This window comes from Neopsephotus bourkii, unplaced genomic scaffold (assembly GCF_033783945.1).
Source record: "Neopsephotus bourkii isolate Nb327-2 ecotype Australia unplaced genomic scaffold, CSIRO-AGI_Nbou_v1 NB_318, whole genome shotgun sequence".
In the NCBI taxonomy this organism is placed as follows: domain Eukaryota; kingdom Metazoa; phylum Chordata; class Aves; order Psittaciformes; family Psittacidae; genus Neopsephotus; species Neopsephotus bourkii.
In genome coordinates, this window is record NW_026900826.1 from 180,348 (window position 1) to 189,414 (window position 9,067).

General features: G+C 37.3%; 1 long non-coding RNA gene across 1 annotated transcript; it reads left to right on the forward strand.

Annotated features, from left to right (window-relative positions):
- Window positions 1–486: 486 nt before the first annotated feature.
- LOC133208978 (uncharacterized) lies at window positions 487–3,799 on the forward strand. Its single transcript, XR_009724539.1, has 2 exons — window positions 487–1,296; window positions 2,765–3,799. It is a non-coding gene; the product is annotated as an uncharacterized LOC133208978 (long non-coding RNA).
- The last annotated feature ends 5,268 nt before the right edge of the window (window positions 3,800–9,067 follow it).

Here is a 9,067-nt window from a genome sequence, read left to right on the forward strand (position 1 = left end):
TAAATATAACAACCTTTATACTAGATGATTCTGCCTAACAAAAGCTCCAAGCTTTTGCCAGGACTGGCAAGTCTTCCATTTCAAAACACAGGGTGTTTTCAATGGAACATCAGCAACTTGGTTGCAGCACTGTTGGAGCAATACAAGACATGAAGACCTACCACTAGCTTTTACATAGGTCTTTCGTATAAACAAAGTGTTCTGCACATAAATTGAGAGATATTTCAATAGAAATGTTTGCATTTCAACAGAAGTCTACTTTGCTATTTTCAAGATCAAAGAGACTTACATTAACATCATCTGGCTTGCAGAAGAAGAACACACTTCAAACCCACTGAGGACTAAAAGCTTAGTGAACCACAGAAAAAACAGCCAGAGAAAGGAACAGGAAAAAGAATGGATAAACCAGAAATAGGAGCGATTACAGATTAGCCTGGCAAACTGAACATATCTAGGAAGTGATGATCTACCACTGTGTTGCCAAAATTAGAGAAACTATGTAGGAAGCAATTAGCTACTGTAGCTTCTCCCTACTTAAAATGATTTTTCGAGGCTATATTGCAATATGCAGTTGGTCATACCAATTCAGTATGTAACTGTTGGTGTTAAAAATACCATTTATTCAATCTCAACTTCAAGAATCAAATTGAGTGGAGAGAAATAACAGTTCTTTACTTGACCCACTCTGCATTTCCACTCCCATTTGATGCCCAACACACAGCTTTGTTGCACATATTGTATGAGTGTCCTCCATAATTAAAGCTTTATTTGAACCTCCCCCCTCCTTCCCACATCACTCTTGGTTAGATCAAAACAGTGGAGACAAAAACTGAAACATGCCTGGGGTGCAGAAGGAGAGAAGAGAGACTATTTAACGAAGCTGGCTAATGGTGGTGAGAAGGAAAGGGGTTGATTTTTGCGTCTCAGAACCCTTGAGCCTACAAATATTACTGAAATCACATCTGGGAACAAAGCTCTGCTTTAAGTAAGTTCACCCATGAATGTTGCTAAGCAATGGAGAAAAGACAAGGGAGAGGGAGAGTGCCTGAGTTTAGGATTAGAAGGATAGATAGGAGGTATAAAAGTAAGGCTTCTATACAGCCTTATTTATATGAACTTTCAAGTTCTTTGTTTTTATTGCCTGTCTTCCAAATAATTTGTACTACAATTAATCTGATCTAGTACACTATTTATACCAATGCACACCCAGCACGCAGAGAATCGAGCTGCATCTTGGAGCACTGGCACAAGCAGTAATGCACCGGAACTGTCAACATCTGTCTCTGGATTAAACAGGTAAGAATCAGAGAAACTGCCCTGATGAAACTATTATAGAATTTGATGTCTATATTTTAGAGAAATATTGCAGACACTTGTTTTTATGTAACTTAAACTATGTACAGTATGGAAAATGCTTGTCTTAGATACAGCTTGCTCTAACTCTGCTCCTGTGCTAGTAGTTACAGAAAGGTGTGGTATTTTATCAGTTAAAATAGATAAATGCTGTATCTTCATCTGATTTAAGTGAAGCTTTTCTGCCTGCTCTCTACTAGAATCTTGATGTTGTAACAGTGTCTCGTTCTGCTTTAATCAGATTACTTCCAACCTTCAGGAAAGCAACTACACGTATTCAACTGTAGACAAATACACTGCCTCATATTACTTCACAGCAGAAAACATTTGTTGCCTTGTTCAGCTAAATGCATCCGTAAACTGCAGCATGTACATTTGTAAAGCATGCATTATTGGAACAGTAAATTAAATTATTTGTTTCATTTTTACATGGCAGTACTTTGTGGGGAGTTTTTAAAATCATCATAAATACTCTAGAATGCTTATCTCTATTACCATGAATTATATTCTGTATGCTAAGGTATGTGCAGCCTTCCAGGTCATTTCATAGGCATTAAACTTTTACTGTATACCTGTCATTTTAACAATGGCTAATAACTCATCTGGAAAGAGTATGACACTTGTTGCTGAGTAACAGATGTCGGCATACACAACATGAACTAGTAGCATTTCTCAGCCCAATATCCTAATTATGATTAACTACCTAGTCAGTATTCTAGCTAAATAGAACATGAACACCTTTTCCAAAATTCAGGGTGTTCTAAATATGATCACTTCTGCGGCACTCCAGCACTGTTCTCTCACACGGGATGCATTTCCCTGATGGGCAAATGGTACCTAACAGACTGAACAACAAAGACTAATCAAGAAGATTCAGTCTTGTGATCAGATTTTATTTTGTACACCTTCCATTAGTATTTTTAAAAAGCAGAGATTATGAACCAAATATTTTAAGCTCAAAGAGGCTCAGACAACATACAAAGGCAAGTTAGGGCACATGCTGAAGAAACAGCCTAAAAGTTTTCCTTTGCAAGGTCATAAATGAATGACAGAGATTGGAAAGCTTCCCATGCTACTCTCCCTACACAAAGTAGGTCAAGCTCTTTTACTATATTTTATTTACACAGAATCAACAGCAAATCAATGGGCAATTGCTTTTACAACTGAACGGTCACACTCAAACCATCCTTCATCCTCCAAGAAATCATACAGCCAGTCCACTACACAGTGATCAAGTGGATATATAAACTAGATTGGGAGAAAGATCCTGTGGACAACCATGTTATTGGTTTCTTATAGCAAACCTTTTGAAATGGAGGACAAGTAAAAAGCATACAGATACACGCAATGCTGAATGCTACGTTGCCTAATTAACCATTTTTTCCCCCTTTTCCTTTTTCTTAATGAAAAGCAAGGAAGGCGAGAACAAATCTTTTCTATCAGCAGCAGCAGGGTTTGCTGCAGGAAGATGATAATTCCCTCCTGCTACTCTGCTGACAACAACCAAGCTTCACAAGGAGGAGCAAGGCATTTTAATCATGGAATTGAAAACCACGGCAGTTTCTAAAGCCTCACCTCAACTTGGTTGATTTACATTAATTTAGGATCAACTGGCTTACAGTGAAATTATGCATTGAAGATAAGGGAGGAAGAAAAACTCAGTGTAATTTCTAGTTTGCCTGTGCATAAGAGGTACATGTCTATGTATATAAGTACTTTTGGAGCATCCTGGATAAGCAGGGACCACTGAATTACTCAAAAGCACACTGCAAACTTGAAGGCTCCCTAATTACACAGGAAGTGGTTTATAAATGCTGTACTTCAAGACACAGAGGATTAAATGGAAAAGATGAAAAATGTTACCAACTGGCTAGTCACGGTCCAATCCAATGCCTGCTGAAGTCATCAGAAAACATGTGACAGAAGCCTAGAGGTTTTGCCTGTGGCTCTTCCATCAGATTACTGTTATAACAAAGGCAGTCCATAACAGGCTTCTAAAATAAATGCAAATTTTGTGTCGAAAACAGTCAGGCACCCCCAAAATTAACAATTTGAGCACACAGCAGCTTACAGGCAGCAGCTTTGGGCATGTGGCACAACATCTGTTACAAAAACACTAGAAAGCAGACCTGCAGCAAACTGGATCACTGCCAGCTCTCAAGATCTCCCCCCCGCCAAGGCTGTCAAGTAAATGGACAGATGGCAGCCAACGCACTCACAGGACAGTTAGCTCGGTTAACAATCAAGTATGCTAAGTGATTTCAGATCCACTCTGCACCAGGCATTGTATTTTCTATTAAATCATTAACACTATGTTCTAATAGGAATACAGTTTGGTATTAAGAAACTGGCAGATACTGTATTTTGCAAGACAGTTTCTTTGGAACAATTTGTCAGGGAACATCAGATATGCCTTCATGAATAAAGTCAGAATCTGCCAAGTCTACTGGGCTTTGTTGATAAATTTCTGTATTTGAAGAATGGGAATGGAAGCAAGCATTAAAATGCAGGTCAGTTAACGGCACAAGCTGCTCCCTCAGATGCACTCAGCTGAAAGAGCAGAGTAGATGTTAACAGCACATAGGATATCGTATCACAGTGGCTCTTCTGCCTGCCTGATGTGGTACATCACGCCGAGCTCTTCTGGACAGGAGCCTATGGTCAGTCTATGAACATTACAAAGATCTGTTAGCTTTCTCTTTCTATTAGGACACTAGCTTTCTTCAGAGATGTTTATAGGGCATCACCATAGCTATAGTATGAAAATCAGCAGTAGCAGCCAAGAACTAATATGCCCTGCTCTTCTCTTTCAGACATGGAAAGGTGTTAAAAAAATGTTTCGGGGGGAGGGCAGGCCCAAGATCTCTGCCAGAGCACTGAACTCCTTAGCAGCATGATCTATAGGGCTTTCCTCTCTGTTGAAAACATAACTGAATGATGCAACTACTGGTATGTGATCACCAGAGCAGGGAAGCCAGAGCTACAATTTAACTAAACACATAAAGTAGCGCAAACCTTTCAGAAACTGAGACAGGGAAACAACTGCTTTTTCTGACTCAAATCAATGAAAATCTAATTAGACCTTAGTGAAATTTACTCTTTGCTTTCCAGGTCTTCTTGAAGAAAAAAAAATAATAAAATCTTCTGATGTCCTAGCATCAAGACAGGAGAGACACCACACAAATGTGCGAAAATAGCTGGAAAGCAATTGGTTTTCTTGGCACTAATCACCTGGTAAACCTGCAAAAAAAATCCATTAAAAAACAAGGTCTGCCTAAAAGCTACTCATTAGGCTGGATTAGCAAAGCTCAAGTTCGAGTCTTGTGTTTTATTCACAGGGTCCACACTTGCCTCTTATCTGTCTCCTCCTAGTATATGCTCATAAGAAAAATCACAAGAGAGACTTTTTTTTTTTGGCTTTCCTCAAAACTTTTTTACTGCCATGGAAAGATAATGCATTGTATCATTACTCCAGAAAGAGGCAACTAGAGTACTGCTTTCTCAATGTGATTATGCACAAGCAGAACAACAGAAAGCTTTCGTTGGAGAGAAGGGGAAGGGCTTTTTGTTGTGGGGTTTTTTTTTCCTCCATCTGTCAGCTCAGCAGCAGTGATGGTACCAAATGAAGTCTTTCTGCTCATTCAGCATCTGTGGTCTAATATTTGCCAAGAGTTTGATCTTGACCTTTTGATTTGTGCCTACAGTACCCAGGATTCCCCAGTGGTCTCACAGCCAAATATGAGTGTAGTTTAGGATTGCTGAGCTTGCAAAATCATACCACCATAGATAATGTTTTGTTGCTACAAAACCTACCAAAACCTAGAAAGCCTGTATCTCTTAGATTCTTCCTATACTCTGCTTACAGTCCAATAAAATTATATTTTGATGCTTTGAGGAAATAAAGCAAGCAATTCTTATCAAAACACAGCAATCTGGGAAATTAAAATTGCAAAGGAAAACCAAAGAACAGGTGGTAAAATTGTGTTTATCATTTTTTCCTCTAGTTATCTAATATTCTAGCCATTCCAAACGACTTCATTTTTACCATATATAATGCTGGACAAAGTGAAACATCCAGAAAACACCATAAAAAAGACAAACACATTTTTGAGGCCAGTCTTAATTATGGATAGGCAGGTCAAAAACAGTTGTAGATGATGTGCACATATTAAGGTTAAAAACTAAAAAATTGTATATACACCTTCGAGTTCAGTTTTTATAAGCACCCTTTTCCCCATATCCTTATTGTTGCCTATAGGATCCTCCACTTTCTATTTCCATGATTCATACAATCATGCAACAAAAGCATTATGTCTATGTTGCATAAGGTTGTATAGCAGAATGTCTGCAGAATAAACTACACTGATTAAAATAATTTTTATAATACAATTAAAGACTCAACAACACTGCAATTACAATACTTGTAAAACACATCTATGTGGAAAGCTATAAAGTTGGAATGAACATGACAGCTTGATCCCTTGTTGCACAGATATACAATAATTCTTAATCTCTTCTTGCCTGGGCAGGTAAGAGGTTGTGTCCTATTCAAGATTAATTAAAAGGAACACTTGTTACTTCTGAATGATGTCATGTCTAGTAACATACATAAATTAATTCATGTCAGTATTGGCCATGTTGTGTCATGACTTTTTTTTTTTTTAGGTACATCATATACTAATTTTTGACTGAGATTATTATAGATTGTCTACACATTTTACAGTCTCTGTAGAGAAAGATTATGTACTTTTTATAAAGCACCAGTGAATTTATAAGTTGTTTTATTGCTTTTTGTTTGGTTGGTTAGTTTGATCTTTGTCAGTTAACTGGGCTAAGTCACAAGGCACGAACAGATTACGTGCTGCTTGGGCATCTATAACATTAACACAAAGTGGTTATCACAAAGGCTCATTAATAGCTACCTATCCTTAGTTTATCGCCTCAAGGAAACAGCACTGTCTCCAACACCAAATCCAAAATAACATCACATTAAACATGCAAAATCCAAGAAGGTCTCAGCTTTAAGCATCCTTTGATCTTTCATAACAGAAGGAAGTGTAAACCAAGATCAAGTTTATTAAGTACAGATCAAAGTGCAGTCTAGTTCCTTCCCTTCCAACGGCAATTAAAGACTGGAGATAAATTTCTAGAGAAAGTTTTTATATTTATAGGTTATTTTTTGCAAACAGATAATGTGCTATTCTAATTTAAAAAAACAGCTTCTGGACACTGTGGCCCATGTTTCTCCTAACTCTAGGTTGAAAATTGCTCTTCCTCACCTAACATCAGGATGGCTGTCAGTTTAGAGTATGGATGTATAGCACTCATTATGAGCCAACAAAGTCACAGTAAGACTGCAAAACTTAGATGTTTGAGCTTTACATTCTAAAATGTATTTTACCTACACAAGACAGCCTTCCAACTGATTCAGCTTTTACTGAGAGATTGGTGGTAGAGGTTATCTGAAAACTCATTAGCTAGATTAAAAAAAAAAAATGGTAAAAAATAGATTCCACCAACCTTGGAAGCTGCTTGGAAATTGCCTTCTGTTCCTAGTACCATGTGAGTTCATAATGTAAGTGCACTGCACCACAAAAAAAAAAAAAAAAAAAAAAAAGAAAAAAAAAACAAAAAACAACAAACCCTATAGTGCATTTGAATTTCTTAGATTTCACTTTCAGGAACAGTTTAGTCACTTTTTATACCCCAAGAATTATAATTCTTTATAGCAGTGGCAGCTTGAAATGCTTTATAGCGTCTAATTCCTTTGAAGCTTAATTGTAGAATGCTCTTAATATGGCCTTTAAAATAAAACACAATCTAGGTAGGATCAAAATCTTACAGCTTCTTCCACACTTAAATTCATCGGCAAAAAGTTGTGTCTTGCAGTTTTGCAAGTCAAAGCAGCAGCTGTATATGCTGAAGCACAACTCAGTGTAAGCAGATGCCATTAATGATTGAGACTTTTATGACTGAATCTTTTTTTCCAAATATGAGCTAATACGAAACTAAGGTATATGTGAATAACGTGATTCTTTTGTGTATTCATACAAATATAATCAGTTTTGAGAGATGACAAATATTTTCATTACAATTTTTACCCTCACATCAGTCAGCAGTGGGTTTGACCTACTGTTCCTACTAATAGAGGTAGCATGGGATTGGCTTTTTGTAAGGCATCACCACCTTTAGCTCACCTAAAACTTCACATACCCTAAAGCAGAATTCATTTCTTAAAAGATCAGTTGACAGACAAGTGATAACAACCAAAATTCAGACTACCTTCTTTAATAAAACTAACACAGCCTTACCTCTTCAAATTAACACTTCACTCCCTCTTCTCCAGCTCTTTCCCAAGATCCTCTGTTACATTCCAGTACCACCAGACCCCACATATCAGCAGCTGGATTATGTCCAGGTTCATCTTCTTACAGCTGGTTTCAAAACAATAAGACAGAACGGCATTTATCCATATAGATGTGCAGCTATCATTATCATACTATATTTAGCTCTCTCCTGCTAATTATTTGTCAAGTGCTTTCAGTATAAAGAATTATGGTTTAAAAAAAAATAAAAAAAACTCATACACAACAAAAAAACACAACATTTCAAAACTACAGCCAATACAGACATGGTTTCCTACATTGCCAAATCAGTTGCATAATACTGTTGCCCTTTTGTAAAGATAGATCACACTGGCACTTCAGAAATGGCTGCAGTTTCCAAGTGATGACAGAATTTCACATCCCCGCCCTATTCCCACTGAGTGTGAGGATCCTTTCCAAAGCCTGCAGCAATGCTTTGAAGTAGGTGCAATTGCAGCAAATGCAAAAGATTAAAGGATTCCAGAGTTCATGGAGAGAGGTGCAGAGCTCACTATCATCAGTGAAATTCAACTAAACATTTTAATTTTTTATTTAAAGAATTTCATCATGAGAAAAGTTACACCATAATACTTTTCCTGAGGATATATTTTAAATAACTGTCTACGTTACTTGTAGCTAAATCCTTAGATGCAAATAAATGGACATACATTCAGCCTTCCACCACTGTTCTCAGATAGTGCAGGATCTCACGCACAGACAACAGCATACCAAGAACTGAAAGGCTGAAATATGTTCAAAATAGGCAGCATTACTGCAACTTTTTCTTTTTTAAGCAGCTTTCTCAAGGAATGCTTAGAGAAGTTTCACATTTAAAGCATCCTCCTACAGGGGGAAGATGTAATACTTATGACAGACATTTTCCTTTTTGATAGGCATTTCACTTCTTCAGTATCCTGTCGGTTTAGAAACTAGGAGGCAGGGCTTTCAAAAAGCAGCTAATGACATATGAGCCCCAACCACTGTGTCCCCCTCCAAAGGTGGTTTACCAAGCGCTATTTCTTTTAAAGCAAGGATTTTTTTTAAATCCTTAGTATGATCTTCTTCAGATCACAACTGTTAACCAAGTCAAAATTGAAGACTCATACAATGAAGATTTCCATGTCATTTCTGAGTAACTTGGCACATGCAAAACTGCGTATCCATGTAGTAACATGAAATCTGTGTGCTAAAACATATTAACATCTGCTTCTAGAGGGAGCAGTATAACACAGAGTCCAGCAGATTTAAGTCCTGTTTACAGTAATATGCAATAGACTACTCCCTAAAACTTTCTGGTGAGTTTACAATTACAAATAAAGTGAATCAGATGCACTGATTTTTATTTCTGT